Below are 17478 nucleotides of genomic sequence, written 5' to 3' on the forward strand. Positions count from 1 at the left end.
CCCCTCCTTTTCCCTTATACCTCCCGGAGACATAAGAGGAAACTGGCAGAATTTTGTATGGAGGGGCAGGGAATACAGCAGGAGGGGGGGGGGGGACTGTGTAAGGAAGGAGCCGCCAGCTGTTTTGTTGGGGGTGGGAGCAGATGGACTGGGGGGTTCAAGTAGGAGATAATGTGGAGAAGAGAGCAGGAAGGGGTGCTGGGTCAAATGGACTGGGGTGGAGGATAGGAAACATACAGGCGAATATCTCTATAGACTGTAATTTTCTACCACTTATAGAACGGCCATGGAAACCGGTAGCGGATCTAAAATAAAATAAAAATAAAGCAGAGGAAGAGGTTAACCTGTTGCCAAACTGAATTAAAAAAACATTAAAAAAAAAATCCAACTAACCGTTTTTCATTAACCCTTTCCAGCTGCGATGAGAAGGTTTATATGACTTGCACACTGCACGGACATTAAAATGGTTTAAAGGTACTGTCTTTATTTCAATGCACAGACGCTAATATTGGGTCCATCTCTGCCCGTGCACAGAACACGGCAAGGTTTTCAGCATTTTTCAACCCCCCCCCCAAATTTAAAAAAAATAAAAAAAAATCAAATTGATTGCCAGTGCGGCCTTGGAACAAGGAAAGGGGGGATGAGCAGGTCTTGGCTTGCTGTGTGAAGAAGGAGTATACCCAGAATGGAAAGCATGCACACACTGAGTGCTTCCTCTTCGCTGGGCTGCCAGTAAGTGCGCTCCTCGCATTAACCCTTACAGCAGTGGACTGTCCTCCTCCCAACACTGCACCAATAATTTAATTTCTGATCCCGCTTCTCCTAATACTGGCTCGTCCAGCAACATGGCAGTGTGCGCGCATGCAGGGAGGGGCGGGGGGGGGGGATAATTGCTGCCCAAACTGCCACCAGGTTAAGCCGAGGGATAGGGATAGAGATCAACGAGGAATTATACACCCCTCACCATCTAATTACCCTCCCCCACACAGGCTTCTACAGTTACAGCAGCGGATTAGGTGTACGGCCTACACATCAGGTAATGTGTGAGCAGGTGGGATCAAAGACGCTGTAAGCACTGCACTTGTAAGCAGGTGTGTGTATAAACATACAGTGTCATTTATATTCTGTATAAATCCATACACACATAATTAATTCGCAAGGTTTCCTATTTTTTTTTTACATTTCTGCTTATAAGCTAGCACTCATTACATACAGTGTTAGTCTGAAGCCCAACCAAAGACAAAATAACGGCCTAGCTGGAGGTGGATGTAAAAGGCCAGGCCCCAATAGCCAGTCACACATGCGCAGTGCACTGCAAGTGGGAAAACTGATGCAAATTTAAAGTGAATTGAACATTTTCCATAAAATTAGGTTTCTGTTTTCATTTCGACCATTTTAAACCGAAATTGGAAATTCAATCTGAATTCACTTTAAAATACAAAACAATTCACACTTAAGTGACTGACATCTGGCGTCCTAAGCAGGATTGCAGATCTGGAGAAAGAAAGTTTTACCAGTGAACATAAATACAAAAAAAACAAGTCCTGCGCTCAGACTCCCATCACTCCTGGGCAGCAGCAATGACCATAGTACACATCAGCCCCAATACATACAGTAAAAACCAAAGAAAAAAAAAAGTTACCGGCACTCTTCCCAAATCCCTATGTATATTTAAACAAATGGAGGTTATTTCGTTTCTCCAAGGGCCATTAAGAGTGGGCTAAAGTCTCTCATGGAGTAATGAGAATTTGAGGGCAGGACTTGTTTTTTTGTATTTGTATTCACTTTTGTATCACACAGCTATGTTACAATGCTGCCGCCCATCCCATGTGTTCCTTATTAGGGGTTAAAGGGACACTCTAGGCACCCAGACCACTTCTGCTCATTGGAGTGGTCTGGGTGCCAACTCCCACTACTCTTAACCCTGCAACTGTAATTATTGCAGTTTTCTATAAACTGCAATAATTCCATTGCAGGGTTAACTCCACCTCTAGTGGCTGTCTACTAGACAGCCACTAGAGGTCACTTCCTGGGTTCTAGCACAGGAAACCTGTGCTAGAGCGTCGCTGGACGTCCTCACGCTGTGTGAGGACCTCCAGCGTCGCTCAAAACCCCATAGGAAAGCATTGAAATGATTTTTCAATGCTTTCCTATGGGGAGACGTAATGCGCATGCGCGGCATTTCCACGCATGCGCATTAGGTCTCCTCGGCCGGCGGGCGAGATCAGTCTCGCCCACCGGCCGACGCAATCACTGGGAGGAGCGTCGCGGAGGCAGCGGCGAGGGACGCTGTCCCAGGTAAGTGACTGAAGGGGATTGGGGGGTGGGAGGGAGAGGGACCCTCCAGTGCCAGAAAAACGGATCGTTTTTCTGGCACTGGAGTTTCCCTTTAATAAGCATGTAGGGGTGTATATAAAAAAATAAATAAAATAAAATTCCCCTTTCTGTCTCATTACCGATATCTTTGCTAGAAGCTCAGGGAAGCAAGGTGAAAGGTTAGTGTAGGACCCACCTGAGAGATTTGCCTTGACGTTGCAGGTGGGCTAAAGTCTCTCATTTCCATTGTAGAAACTTAACTTCCATTTGCTTAAATATGCATAGAGATTTGGGAAGAGCGCAGGTAAACTTTTCCTTTGGTTTTTACCAGTGAACACCTGTAGCAATTTTTATTGTATTTATATACGTTAACGCATTTACGTATAGTGTGTACGTTTATACTTTGTAACAGTAGACACTACTTTGTTTTATGGTAAAATGTAACTTGACAAAAGACAGAGCTAGTGTTTTGTCAGCTCGCGAGCAACGGCCATGGAGGGTCCCGCAAGGACTACTTTGTCTCAGTATCTTTCTTACGCTTGACACCGGGCGAAGCTACTTTTTGTCAAGCTTGTCATTCCCCACCCCCCAGCCATAACTGGTGGAAAGAAAGCTTGGTCTATGGAGGATCCAATGGTGTCGCAGGATCCTCCATAGACCTTATTGCTGTACTAGCTCGCATGTGTGAGAGTACAGCACTGGCGTTGGCTCCCGGTAGCTTAAGTGCCAGGTGCTGAAGACAATGTGGTGGATCAAGATGGCGGAGCCCACGAGGGACAAGTTTTGATGAAGTTAGTACTGGTAAAAACAAGTTTTAAATATCATACATTATATTTTCTGATTTATTTTGCAGGGGCTGATGGAGTGAGTGAAAACTGTGATACTAAATTTGTGTAATGTGATGGCCTTTTTGTCCCAAAAAAAATTCCCCTATGCTCACAACACCCATAGTATTCTTTGTCTGCATCTGGAGTCTGTTAAGGGTTTGGATATTTCGTGATATTAACCGGATTGTAATCATGTGATCAAACAGACACAGGCTGACTAGATTCGTCAATGGTATGGGAGTATGGCCTACAGAGGTCATACGGCACATCAAAACACGCAAAGAAAAAAAAATGGAGACATTACATATCAGTGGTACATATTACTACATAGAAGCCACGACGCAAAGTAATATAAAGCACAAAGATGTCTGTTCCAATGGTCACACACCAATGGATCAAAAAATGGGGTGTGGGTATGATCCAAAATTAGGGCTCCAAAGAACATGGATTTAAGACAACCCCCCCCCCCTCCTCCCTCCCACCCCTGTGTAGCTTTTAGTGCCATATGTTTCACTGTTTAGGAAAGATAAGAAAAACAAAACATACATAAAAAAAAATAATCCCATTTCCCATTTTACTAATAGGCTCCCTAGTGATAATATATATCGTTTCGTCTGAAGAAAAACTATGAAGCTGGGATTATTATGAAAGCCGGCCCCCTCCCCATTTTCTTTGGTTCCTACCCCGAAGCCACAGGGTAAGAAAAATGTTAAATTCGTAGTTCAGAGCAGTCACTATATTAAGATGTGGACTCAGGGTAGGTTTGTGAATCTTACGGATCATACTGCTTATGGTATCGTTACAGACTGTGAACATCTGTCTTTTAAAAAAAAATGTTAAGGATTGTTATACCGCTTGAGTAGCAGTGTGCTTCTTTTTGTATTCGTTAAGAATGTAACATATGCTATCGCACACACGCACACGTTACCTGCCCTGTATACAACAGGGTAAAGGTATAGACTAAATCCAGATGATAATTATCTCTGGCTTTCTTTACTCTCAGCTTTCTGGAAAATTACAGACCTGGCGTGTTCCCTCCCACAGCCCCAGGAATCCACAGAGATCTCTTTAGTCCCTTAGATTCTCTCCCCAGCCTACCTCCCCCTCCAGCTTCCCCACAGCTCCCCACCCAGCAACCTTTATCCCCCAGTCACCCAATGCGCAGGGCAACGATCCTCATAAACCTTCTGTGTGCAAAGCACCTGCCATGAGACGATTCACTGGAAATTAAGACACAACAAGGATAGTGGCCCTAACTCATTAAAACAGAGCTAAATTCAGATACCTTAAAGTCTCAACATTTAGCAAGTCCACGCCAAGACTCTCCTTCATAAACACGAAGGGTAAGCTGAAACTGTAGCACAAACACATGCAAAATAAGAGTATTCGCATTGTGTAACATATTATTTATTGAAATTAAAGAATTTTGGAATAACAAAGTTTTGAGAGAGACCTCCCCAACATGTAAAACGAGTGATATAGACTTGAAAATGGGTCGATGTACCAAAAGCTTATTGTTACTAAATTCTGTTATAACGATAAAAAAAAAATAAAAAAAAGTAATTACAAAATAAAATCGCGTGATACCCTTAGACATAATCTGCATCACTGGACAATCCGTAAAACAGACAGACCCAGCATTATAAAAAAAAGACGCTATACACCAGCTTACAGAAAAATAAAATAACTTCACGGTGGGACCTTACGAGAAATTATAATTTATTATATTCGGAGACTACAATGCTATATGAAGGGGAAAGTAAGGGATTTAATTAAAAGTGGGCTAAATGATCCAAAAGAATTTAATATTAAGTGAAGAAGGTTTTGTTTTAACCTAGAAAGGGAGACGAAGCGGTAGGTATCAGATTGCTGCAATCAAATGGTTAACATAATCAAAAAGAGGATATCACTATATCCAATAGAGATTATGTTCACACACAGCATAGTATCATTTATCCCATCCCCCAGCCATGGCTAGATTGGCATGGCACCACATTACATTTTCCTAAGGCTGGCTAAGCACCATGGGAAATGGAGTCCACTTATAACTTCACAGGCAAGATTAGTCATCGCTTACCTCAATAGCGCTCCTTACCCACCCCAACTGCCTTATTTTTCCTACTCCCCGTTTTATTACCTTCCCATCTACCCTTCATATTATTCCTATCCCCCACCCCAGATAATTAACCTGTACGTGTTATCTTTTCAAGTTCCCCCTTCTCATTCCATTATTTTTTCTCATACTCCCCCCAGCCCAGTGACAGATTTAATTAAAGCTGTCAATTTCTATGTGGAACGGTGCTTAATATGGAAGAACCCTAGTGTCTCTACCGCAGAGCAGCGCTTTAGAATATAACATTAGATTGCAAGTTCTTTTGAGCAGGTCCATCATCATGTACACAAAAAAATATTTTCTCCTCGGAATGTGTATAAAATACCAACAGACAACTGGAAATCCCATTGTTGCTTTAATAAGAATTTGTGAATCATTTGGTATTTTATGTTATGAAAATACATCAAATACATTTTACTAAAACAAAATAATCAATGGATTTGCACATTTTCTTAAATCAACAAAGGGAACACTGGTTGTCTGTGGGTATTCTGTATTATATGTGGGTAAGTCCGGGTATACACTGAATTAAGAGATTTCTATAGTGTTTTTAACTCTTTACATACCACCTGGGTCTATTCACAAATAAACAAATTTGTTAAAGAAGTCCATTTCGTACAGCTCACTAAATCTCAAAAAATTAATCCCCGTTTCACTGTTGATCATATTTAAAATGCGTCGAGCTAAACGGGACACAGCTATATTCACGTGGATTTCAATGGGAGTGGAAAGATTTGTTTAAAAAAAAACAAAAAAACTATTTAAAATAAAAACAGGGGAGGTTACTTATAGACCCCCTTAAGTTTAAAACCGAGACGAGTCCTTACACCTGTTTAAACTACAACTCCCATGATGCTTTCTCACTAAACAAATATTTGTACTGCTCTGCTCAATCTGCAAACGATAGGCCAGGAGTGCTCCAAAAGGTAGATCCCCAGATGTTGTAGAATTGCAACTCCCATGATGCTTTGCATGCGTTTAGAATGCCTTTAAAATGACAAAGCATCATGGAAGCTGTAGTTTTTAAAACATCCGTGGATCTACCTTTTTGGGCACCCCTGCGCTAGGCCATAACTGCGGACCTGAAATAATATTTATTTGACGTTTGTGAAATCAGATTTCAGACCTTTATAGTTTAGTTAATAAACCCTTTGGTTTCCCTAGCTGTAAATGTCGGCCAGGAACGCGGATGTCGAAATGTAGCTGCCTTTTACTGTGTTAAAAGGGCAGGCCCACACCCATATGAGTTTTTGCTACCTCCCTTTGGGAATTTTACAAATCCTGATAATACAGAGATGATATGCCAGGCTTGAATGGAAAATCTCATTTATGGAGCCCAGGCCAATGATGTGGTCACTAAACATGATCTCTGCATTCCTTGTGGACTATATTTTTATAGTTAACGTCTAGGCCAACACTAAACCTTGCACACACACCAGATACAATGACAGAGCCAAGAGAAAATCTTTCCCGAGGATGTATTCATGCCTACCAAACACAGTCTCCTCCCTTGGGGTGATAAAGAAGCCCTAGTCTACTCCAAGCCTTGAAGGAACTTCACAACTGGCCTTGGCTGTCAAACGACCTACAGGACAGCATGGACTATTACCGTGAAAGTGTGTACAGCTCACCCATTCTACTATGCCCAGTGTGTGGTCACCTACGCATCCATGGGAGAAAAATAAGCAGATAAACTCCATGTCCATTCTTCATAAAAAAAAGAAAAGGGATGAACTTTTGGGATTAGTACATAATTAACAAAGGCGAAGGCTTTTAAACAGGACTTCAGGGGGAGTATCGTAAAGCTGTCGTAGATGATGTAGCTAGTCTGTGGCACGGGACTTTGCCCACACAAAGGTCTTCAAGAGACTTTTCTCAGTTGGAGCAGTACTGGAAACCTGTCTGTCTCTTCCTCTGAATTTGTTGTGGTGGTGAAGAGTTCACAGAGTCTATTCTGAGCTATCTTTATGTGGAGTTAGAGGGGAACTGACACTTCCCAGTATTTTAATACTATGTAGACGTATCTGCTAGATTTAAAAAAAAGTGTTTGGGAGGTGTGAAAAACCAAAATTAAATGTAGATAACACAACTTTGTCCTGCAACTGGTCATCTCTACCTTAAAGGGACACTTTAGTCACCAGAACAACTACAGCTTAATGTAGTTGTTCTGGTGAGTATAGTCAGTCCCTGCAGGCATTTTCATGTAAACACTTTATTATTTACATTACTGCCTAGGTACACCTCCAGTGGCAGTCACTCAGACGCCCACTAGAGGTGCTTCCTGGGTCACATTCAGCATCTCCAAGCTCTGCATCGAGGCACTGAACTTTCCCCACTGAGATGTATTAATTCAATGCATCTCTCTGAGGAGATGCTGATTGGTGCAGAGTGGCGGTTTGCCGCGCATGTGCATTACCCTCCCAATGTTTTCTTATGGGACAGCATTGGACTGGCTGAGATTGTCAATTCTGATGATCTCAGCCAGGGGAGGCGAAATGGGGGTGGGGCCAGTGCCGGCGCTGGAATAAAGGCGAGTTTATAGCCAATTTAAAGGGGGCAATGGGGGCTGGTAACAAAAATGATGTTTTTAACACTATAGGGTCAGCAATATGTTTGTATTCCTGACCCTATAGTGTTCCTTTAACTCTCTGTTGATCACTTTTAAAAGCCGTGTCATTTGCAATTGGCAGTCAGGGTAAAGAGAAAAGGAGAAATTAAACAATGTTTCTATTAATTCTCCTCATGTGCAATGTGTGTTCTGGCTGGGGCTGGAGTGAACTGGATTGTACTGTAACTTGGTAATTTTTTTTAATGCAATCTTTTAAAGAACACGGAGCAACTCAAGCAGAGATTTATTCATTACAGGTGATTTTTAATGTTTTATTAAATAGTGCAATAATATCCAGAGAAGGGACTATTCCCCTTTAACTCTGAGGAGCTATATGTCCCAGGACATACTTGAAAATGAGAGAAATCTCAATGTATCTTTCCTGGTAAAATATTTTATAAATAAATATATCCACCAATGTTAGTTGTACTGGTGAAAGTATACGTGTCCTAACAGTGGCCTACTGAAATTAGCAGGTAAAGGGTTACTCCAAGAACCATGACCACTTCATTAGCCACCTCGGAACGAGACTTTGGGGTTGGTTAATGTCAATTCTGTGCATATTCGAAACATAGAGGTATTCACTTTGGTGTCCGGAAATTAGCACCGCCTACTTCTCATGGAAAGAAGAATCATTGGATGCCAGGCTGTGCCTTGTGTTGAATGAAACAAACGTAAAAATGTCCAATTAAGAACAATTTAGTAGTGAAATGGAATACATAGGCAAAGAGGGCACTGGCATCACTAGCAATCAGAAGAAAAATAAATAAAAAAAGAAGTTGGAACAATTAACAACTAGCTTTTAGTTTTAAGACTAAACTGTGCTCTCACTTTTAAAGCAGGGGAAGGCAACCTTCGACACTTCAGATGTTGTGGACTACATCCCCCATAATGCTCTTACACGCATAATGCTGGCAAAGCATCATGGGAGGTGGTAGTCCAAAACATCTGAAGAGCCGAAGGTTGCCTATGCCTGTTCTAAAGTTTTAGTACCTTTATAAAAAGAAAAAATCCTAAGAGACGATTTCTAATGGTTCCCTAAAGTTGCTGCGATTTCTTTTTCGCTCTAAGATATCCATGGTATTTATACATCATTACGGATGCTGCTCTAGCATATCCTCCTATAGAGGACCACCACTAGCCTACATTAGTTAGAAGACCCTAACTTTAATGAAGTCACTTCTCTGGAAATTGCACCTCTGTATAAAACTTTGAAGAACTCCTATAACTTGTGTTAGCGGGTTTTTTTTCCCCATATGATAAATATCGTGAATAAGTGAAGAGAATATTATAAATCCTGGGATGTTAGTTTCTCTTTAACGCAGGTAGTCTATGGAATATAATACATATATTCATGTTATTTTTTTAAACCAATGTGGAATGTAAGTAACATTATGACAAGGCTGTGCAATGCAAGATTAGGTCTCTCAACTTCTTACCCACTTGAGATCCTGACACACATAGTATGGCCTTGATTAAATATATTTGGGTACGCTTTTCAATGGATTTAATATTTTTGGAAAAACTTTTAATGTTATTTCATATTTTGAAAAATATGATATCTAAATATTTAGATTATTTTTCAATATATTTTTATATATGTTTTATTTGAAAAAAATTTTTTTTGTTTTTTTTAACCCCTTAAGGACACATGACATGTGTGACATGTCAGGATTCCCTTTTATTCCAGAAGTTTGGTCCTTAAGGGGTTAAAGGATCACTATAGGGTCAGGAACACAAACATGTATTCCTGACCCTATAGTGTTAAAACCACCATCTAGCCCCCCTGGGCCCCTCATGCCTTCATAAATATATCAAAATCTTGCTGTATTCAAGCCTGAAGCTGTGAGTCTGCATGCTGTTTGCCTCAGAAAAACAAGCACTCTGGTGACATCATCAGAAGTGGTAGTCGGATCCAATCACAATGCTTCCCCATAGGATTGGCTGAGACTGACAAAGAGGCAGATCAGGGCAGACCCAGCATGATTCAAACACAGCCCTGGCCAATCAGCATCCCCTCATAGAGATGAATTGAATCAATGAATCTCTATGAGGAAAGTTCAGTGTCTGCATGCAGAGGGAGGAGATACTGAATGTTTGGATGCATTTTAGGCAGCTGTGACCCAGGAAGGATCTCTAACAGCCATCTGAGGAGTGGCCAGTGAAGTTATCACTAGGCTGTAACGTAAACACTGCATTTTCTCAGAAAATACAGTGTTTACGGCAAAAAGCCTGAAGGTAATGATTCAATAAGCTGTAGTTGTTCTGGTGACTATAGTGTCCCTTTAAAGTTTATGCAAAAATATGAATTCATCAAGAATATTAAATTGAGACCATTTTTTCGCACAGATCAAGGGTGAAACTCTTATGGTCAGATCAAATAGCCTATATCTGGGGCAGATAATGGGGTACGCACACTGTGAAAGGGAACAGATAAGGGGGGCATTAGCTTTAAGGGAGGAGATTAAGAGACACTTGTAAAAGTAACAGTGAATAAAAGAGTGTTAACAGCGAGGAAGGAGATAAAGAGATACGCTGTTAGGGTAATATTTAAGGGTGCATTATATAAAGGGGTACATCTGGAGGGTAAAATTAGTGTACAATCTGACTGTAAGGGAAAAGATACACTGACTAACAGGGAGGAGATAAAGGGGTACACACTGACTGAAAGGGAAAATATAAAGGGGTACACCAGGAGAGTAAAATTAAGAGGTACAATGATTAAAAGGGGGGAGATAAAGGGGTATGCAGATTGAAAGGGAAGAGATATAGGGGTACAGTGACTCAAAGGGACGAGTTTAAGTGTCTCTGACTAGGAGGAGGGAGATCAAATGGTTCACTGGGAGGTTAATATTAAAGGGTTCACTGACTGAAATGGAGGAGGTAAAGGGGCACTGATTATAAGGGGGAGATAAAGGGGTACACTGGCTGGGTAAAATTAGTAACATTGAATAAAAGGGAGGAGATACAGGGGTACACTGGGAGGGTAAAATTAAGGGGTACATTGTAATAAGTGTGGAAGATACGGGGCACTGGTAATGAGGGAGGAGATAAAGAAGTATACTGACTGAAAGGAAGGAGATGTAGGGGTACACTGGGAGAGTAAAATTAAGGGGTACATTGAGGTAGGAGATACTGGGGTGCCCTGTGAAAGAATGGATATTGGGGTTCACTGGCTGTTAAGGGGGATTCTGTGCTGGACAGACTGTAGAATGGTTATGGGAGCCCTGGCAGTGATGAAGGCCAGCTGGGGGTAAAGGGATATTGGGGTTCACTGACTATGATGGACAATGGTTATGGGAGCTCTGGCAGTGATGTGTGCCAGCTGGGGGTGAAGGAATGGTGGGGTTCACTGGCTGTGAAGGGGGATCCTTTGATGGACAGACTGTACAATGGTTATGGCAGTCCTGGCAGGGATGGAGCCCAACTGGCTGTGAAAGGGGAACCTGTGCTGGACAGACCGAGATGCACAGACTGTAGAATGGTTATGGGAGCCCTGGCAGGAATAGAGGCCAGCTGGGGGTGAAGAGATATTGGGGTTCACTGACTGTGAAAGGGGACCTGTGCTGGAAAGACTGTAGAATGGTTACTGTAGCCCTGGCAGTGATGGAGGCCAGCTGGGGGTGAAGAGATATTGGGGTTTACTGGCTGTGATGGACAATGGTTATGGGAACCCTGGTAGTGATGGAGGCCAGCTGGGGGTAAAGGGATGTTGGGGTTCACTGGCTGTGAAGGGGGATCCTTTGATGGACAGACTGTACAATGGTTATGGGAGTCCTGGCAGGGATGGAGCCCAACTGGCTGTGAAAGGGGAACCTGTGCTGGACAGACCGAGATGCACAGACTGTAGAATGGTTATGGGAGCCCTGGCAGGAATGGAGGCCAGCTGGGGGTGAAGAGATATTGGAGTTCACTGACTGTGAAAGGGGACCTGTGCTGGAAAGACTGTAGAATGGTTACTGTAACCCTGGCAGTGATGGAGGCCAGCTGGGGGTGAAGAGATATTGGGGTTTACTGGCTGTGATGGACAATGGTTATGGGAGCCCTGGCAGTGATGAAGGCCAGCTGGGGGTGAAGGGATGTTGGGGTTCACTGACTATGATGGGGGATCCTCTGACTTACAGACTGTAGAATGGTTATGGGAGCCCTGGCAGTGATGAAGGCCAGCTGGGGGTGAAGGGATGTTGGGGTTCACTGACTATGATGGACAATGGTTATGGGAGCCCTGGCAGTGATGGAGGCCAGCTGGGGGGTGAAGGGATGTTGGGGTTCACTGGCTGTGAAGGGGGATCCTTTGATGGACAGACTGTAGAATGGTTATGGGAGCCCTGGCAGGGATGGAGGCCAGCTGGGGGTGAAGGGATATTGCGGTTCACTGGCTGTTAAGGGGGATCCTGTAATGGACAGACTGTAGCATGGTTATGGGAGCCCTAGCAGTGATGGGGGCCAGCTGTGGGTGAAGTGATATTGGGGTTCACTGACTGTGATGGACAATGGTTATGGGAGCCCTGGCAGGGATGGAGGCCAGCTGGGGGTGAAGGGATATTGCGGTTCACTGGCTGTTAAGGGGGATCCTGTAATGGACAGACTGTAGCATGGTTATGGGAGCCCTAGCAGTGATGGGGGCCAGCTGTGGGTGAAGAGATATTGGGGTTCACTGACTGATGGACCATGGTTATGGGAGCCCTAGCAGTGATGGGGGCCAGCTGTGGGTGAAGAGATATTGGGGTTCACTGACTGATGGACCATGGTTATGGGAGCCCTAGCAGTGATGCACAATGGTTATGGGAGCCCTAGCAGTGATGCACAATGGTTATGGGAGCCCTAGCAGTGATGAAGCCCAGCTGGGGGTGAAGTGATATTGGGGTTCACTTGATCTGAAAGGGGATCATGTGATGTACAGACGGTAGAATCGTTATGGGAGACCTAGCAGTGATGCACAACGGTAATGGGAGCCACGGCAGGGATGGAGCCCAGCTGGGGGTGAAGAGATATTGGGGTTCACTGATGTACAGACTGTAGAATGGTTATGGGAGCCCTGGGAGGGATGGAGGCCAGCTGGGGGTGAAGAGATATTGGGGTTCACTGACTGATGGACCATGGTTATGGGAGCCCTAGCAGTTATGGACAATGGTTATGGGAGCTCTGGCAGGGATGGAGGCCAGCTGGGGGTGAAGAGATATTGGGGTTCACTGACTGATGGACCATAGTTATGGGAGCCCTAGCAGGGATGGACAATGGTTATGGGAGCTCTGGCAGTGATGGAGGCCAGCTGGGGGTGAAGAGATATTGGGGTTCACTGACTGATGGACCATGGTTATGGGAGCCCTAGCAGGCATGGACAATGGTTATGGGAGCCCTGGCAGGGATGGACCATGGTTATGGGAGCTCTGGCAGGGATGGCCATGGTTATGGAAGCTCTGGCAGGGATGGCCATGGTTATGGAAGCTCTGGCAGGGATGGCCATGGTTATGGGAGTTCTGGCAGGGATGGCCATGGTTATGGGAGCTCTGGCAGGGATGGGTTATGGAAGCTCTGGCAGGGATGGACCATGGTTATGGGAGCTCTGGCAGGGATGGACCATGGTTATGGGAGCTCTGGGAGTGATGGACCATGGTTATGGGAGCTCTGGGAGTGATGGACCATGGTTATGGGAGCTCTGGGAGTGATGGACCATGTTTATGGGAGCTCTGGCAGGGATGGACCATGGTTATGGGAGCTCTGGGAGTGATGGACCATGGTTATGGGAGCTCTGGGAGTGATGGACCATGTTTATGGGAGCTCTGGCAGGGATGGACCATGGTTATGGGAGCTCTGGCAGGGATGGACCATGGTTATGGGAGCTCTGGCAAGGATGGACCATGGTTATGGGAGCTCTGGCAGGGATGGACCATGGTTATGGGAGCTCTGGGAGGGATGGACCATGGTTATGGGAGCTCTGGGAGGGATGGACCATGGTTATGGGAGCTCTGGGAGTGATGGACCATGGTTATGGGAGCTCTGGCAGGGATGGACCATGGTTATGGGAGCCCTGGCAGGGATGGACCATGGTTGTGGGAGCTCTGACATGGATGGGGGTGGAGTGATGGACACAGCAGTAGTTGCCTCCCTGGGGGTAAAATATTAGATGATACTGACCCTGAATGGCATCCCAGTCACGTGTCCCTGAGCCTCCCACGTGGTTCTGCTCCCATTACAGCCATTGCCCCGCCTTCTCAGTGTCAAGCACGTGGGCGGGACTATCAGGATACTTGGAACCTATAGATCCCGAGAATATGGGCGGGGCTGTGGGGCACCCCGCCTTCTTTGCGCGTGCCCGCCTACTAACACCTGATCCATCCCCAGGAAGGTTGGAACGTGGGGCTGCGGCATTTCTCTCCACCAATAGGAGTGCTCGGTGGGCGGGCCTTCGCTCTGTCTGAGACTCCAGACGCCCCGCCCCGTGCCTGGCTCCGCCCCCCGCGCCGTCTGACAGGATCGGGAGCGCGCATCCCAGACAGACACGGACTGACCGGAGTCCGGACACAGGTACTGACCGCACCGGGCGCCGAACTAGGCGAGTCCGGAGCCACCGGGGCCACCGCCACCACCGAGGGCCGACTCATACATGGCATGCGGGGACGGTGGCCTCGGCTGAGCTGTGAGGGAGAGTCTGCCTGGAGTGAGGGTTTGTGGGCTCTATGGGGATATTATACTGAGTGTATAGGCTGTGTGTTATACTGTGTGTGTGTTATACTGTGTGTGTGTTATACTGTGTGTGTGTTATACTGTGTGTGTGTTATACTGTGTGTGTGTGTTATACTGTGTGTGTGTTATACTGTGTGTGTGTTATACTGTGTGTGTGTGTGTGTTATACTCTGTGTATAGGGTGTGTGTGTGTTGCTGTGTGTGTATGTTATACTGTGTGTATAGGCTGTGTGTGTATGTTATACTGTGTGTATAGGCTGTGTGTGTGTATGTTATACTGTGTGTATAGGCTGTGTGTGTGTATGTTATACTGTGTGTGTATAGGCTGTGTGTGTGTATGTTATACTGTGTGTGTATAGGCTGTGTGTGTGTATGTTATACTGTGTGTGTATAGGCTGTGTGTGTGTATGTTATACTGTGTGTGTATAGGCTGTGTGTGTGTATGTTATACTGTGTGTATAGGCTGTGTGTGTATGTTATACTGTGTGTATAGGCTGTGTGTGTATGTTATACTGTGTGTATAGGCTGTGTGTGTATGTTATACTGTGTGTATAGGCTGTGTGTGTATGTTATACTGTGTGTATAGGCTGTGTGTGTATGTTATACTGTGTGTATAGGCTGTGTGTATGTTATACTGTGTGTATAGGCTGTGTGTGTATGTTATACTGTGTGTATAGGCTGTGTGTGTATGTTATACTGTGTGTATAGGCTGTGTGTGTGTATGTTATACTGTGTGTATAGGCTGTGTGTGTGTATGTTATACTGTGTGTATAGGCTGTGTGTGTGTATGTTATACTGTGTGTATAGGCTGTGTGTGTGTGTGTGTTATACTGTGTGTATGTTATACTGTGTGTGTGTGTGTGTATGTTATACTGTGTGTATAGGCTGTGTGTGTGTGTGTATGTTATACTGTGTGTGTGTGTGTATGTTATACTGTGTGTATAGGCTGTGTGTGTGTGTATAGGCTGTGTGTGTGTATGTTATACTGTGTTTGTATAGGCTGTGTATTATATTGTGTTATACTGTGTGTGTATTATAGTGTGTGTGTTATACTGTGTGTATAGGCTGTGTGTTATACTGTGTGTATAGGGTGTGTGTGTTATGCTGTGTGTATAGGCTGTGTGTATAGGCTGGCTGTGTGTTATACTGTGTGTATAGGCTGTGTATTATACTGTGTGTGTGTGTGTGTGATACTGTGTGTATTATGCTGTGTGTGTGATACTGTGTATAATAAACTGTGGGTATATATTATGTGGGTATATACTGTGTGTGTGTGTGTATAGGCTGTGTATTATACTGTGTGTGTGTGTGTGTGTTTTACTTTGTGTATAGGCTGTGTATTATACTGTGTGTGTATTATACTGTGGGTATATACTGTGTGTGTGTATTATGTGGGTATATAGTGTGTAGGCTGTGTATTATACTGTGTGTATTATCTGGTTATAGACTGTGTGTGTGTGTGTGATATCTGAGGGCTCTGTGTGTATTATACTGTGTGTGTGATACTGTGGATAATAAACTGTGTATATATTGTGTGTGTGTATTATGTGGGTATATACTGTGTGTATTATGTGGGTATATACTGTGTGTGTGTGTGTGTGTATTATGTGGTTATAGACACTGTTATACTGTGTGTATTATACTGTGTGTTTGGATATCTGAGGACTGTGTGTATTATATTGTGTGTTTGTGATATCTGAGGGCTGTGTGTGTACTGTTTATAGACTGTGTACTGTGTGTGTATTGTGTGTATTTTGTATAGACTGTGTGTGTGAGATATTTGAGAGTTGTGTGTACTGTTTATAGACCATGTATTGTGTGTGTGTGACATCCGAAGGCTGCGTATTGTGTGTATATATTGTATGTATAGACACTGTGTATGCATAATGTGTATGAGATAGCTGAGGGCAGTGTGTATGTTGTGTATACACTGTGTATTGTGTAACATCTGAGGGCTGTGTATTGAGTGTGTGTGTGTAGATACTGAGTGTATTGTATTGTGTGTGTAGATACTGAGTGTATTTTGTGTGTGTGTGTGTGTCTAGATACTTAGTTTGTTTTGTGTTTGTATACATTTGTATATGTAGTGCGTGTGTAAAACCTGAGGGATGTGTATATGTAGTGTGTGTGTGATATCTGTGGGTTGTGTAAAAGATATCTGAGGGCTGTATATATGTATGTAGTTAATGAATAATGCTTATTGCAGTATTTACACTTATTTTTTTATGTATTCGCACGCTTCGTAAATATTTTACTGTGAGATCAGAGAGTTGTGTAAGTGAGTTTTGAGGGCTGTGTATGTGTGAGTGAGATCTGGGGGTTGTGTATATTAAATATGACCTTTGATATTTTTTTATGTTTAATATAAAATGTATAATAAAAACGTTTTATAATTTGCGCTGTTCATAAATAATGCCGTATTGGTTAAATGGTTCATTTAGTTTATAGTGTTTAGTGTTGGTAAAGAATATAATCTAAATGAAGGTATCTTGGTAGTGTGGTTTGTAATCAGATGTGAGCGCGAGTTCATTCTAATTATACGTAATAACATTTGTATAGTTTATATGGACTTAATTTCTAAAGGTTTGCTTTTACACCATACATAGTAATTTGGGTTGATTTAACGTTTATTTTAGTGCAATAAGTATTTGTGATCTGTGTTTTTATATTTCTGATGTTTCTCTATAAACTCTGCTTTTAGGTCTGTATGTGCAAGAGAGTGAGACATCTGGCTAAATGAGGCCTGTGTGTTTGAGATCTAATGGCTGTGGATTTAATATCTGAGCATTGTATGTGTGATCCAGGCCTGTGTGTGAGACCCCTGGGGTTGTGTGTCAGAGCCCTGTATGTTGAAGGTGAATTGGATCTCAGTTTGGGGTGAAGGTTGAGGTGGTGGTTTTCAGTATATTTGTTTTTGGGGGTGAGGT

At 43.6% G+C, this 17478-nt stretch overlaps 1 protein-coding gene across 3 annotated transcripts in view; it reads left to right on the forward strand.

Moving 5' to 3' along the window:
* The first annotated feature begins 14313 nt into the window (after positions 1-14313).
* Positions 14314-17478, forward strand: part of ZBTB46 (zinc finger and BTB domain containing 46) — a 48073-nt gene continuing 44908 nt past the window's right edge. The window contains exon 1 of one of the 3 annotated variants that reach the window (XM_063459480.1): positions 14314-14392. The gene's annotated coding sequence lies outside the window, so the exon portion shown is untranslated. The remainder of the gene's footprint in view (positions 14393-17478) is intronic. The other 2 variants (XM_063459481.1, XM_063459482.1) reach the window with 2 other exon arrangements.

This window comes from Pelobates fuscus, chromosome 6 (assembly GCF_036172605.1).
Source record: "Pelobates fuscus isolate aPelFus1 chromosome 6, aPelFus1.pri, whole genome shotgun sequence".
NCBI lineage: Eukaryota > Metazoa > Chordata > Amphibia > Anura > Pelobatidae > Pelobates > Pelobates fuscus.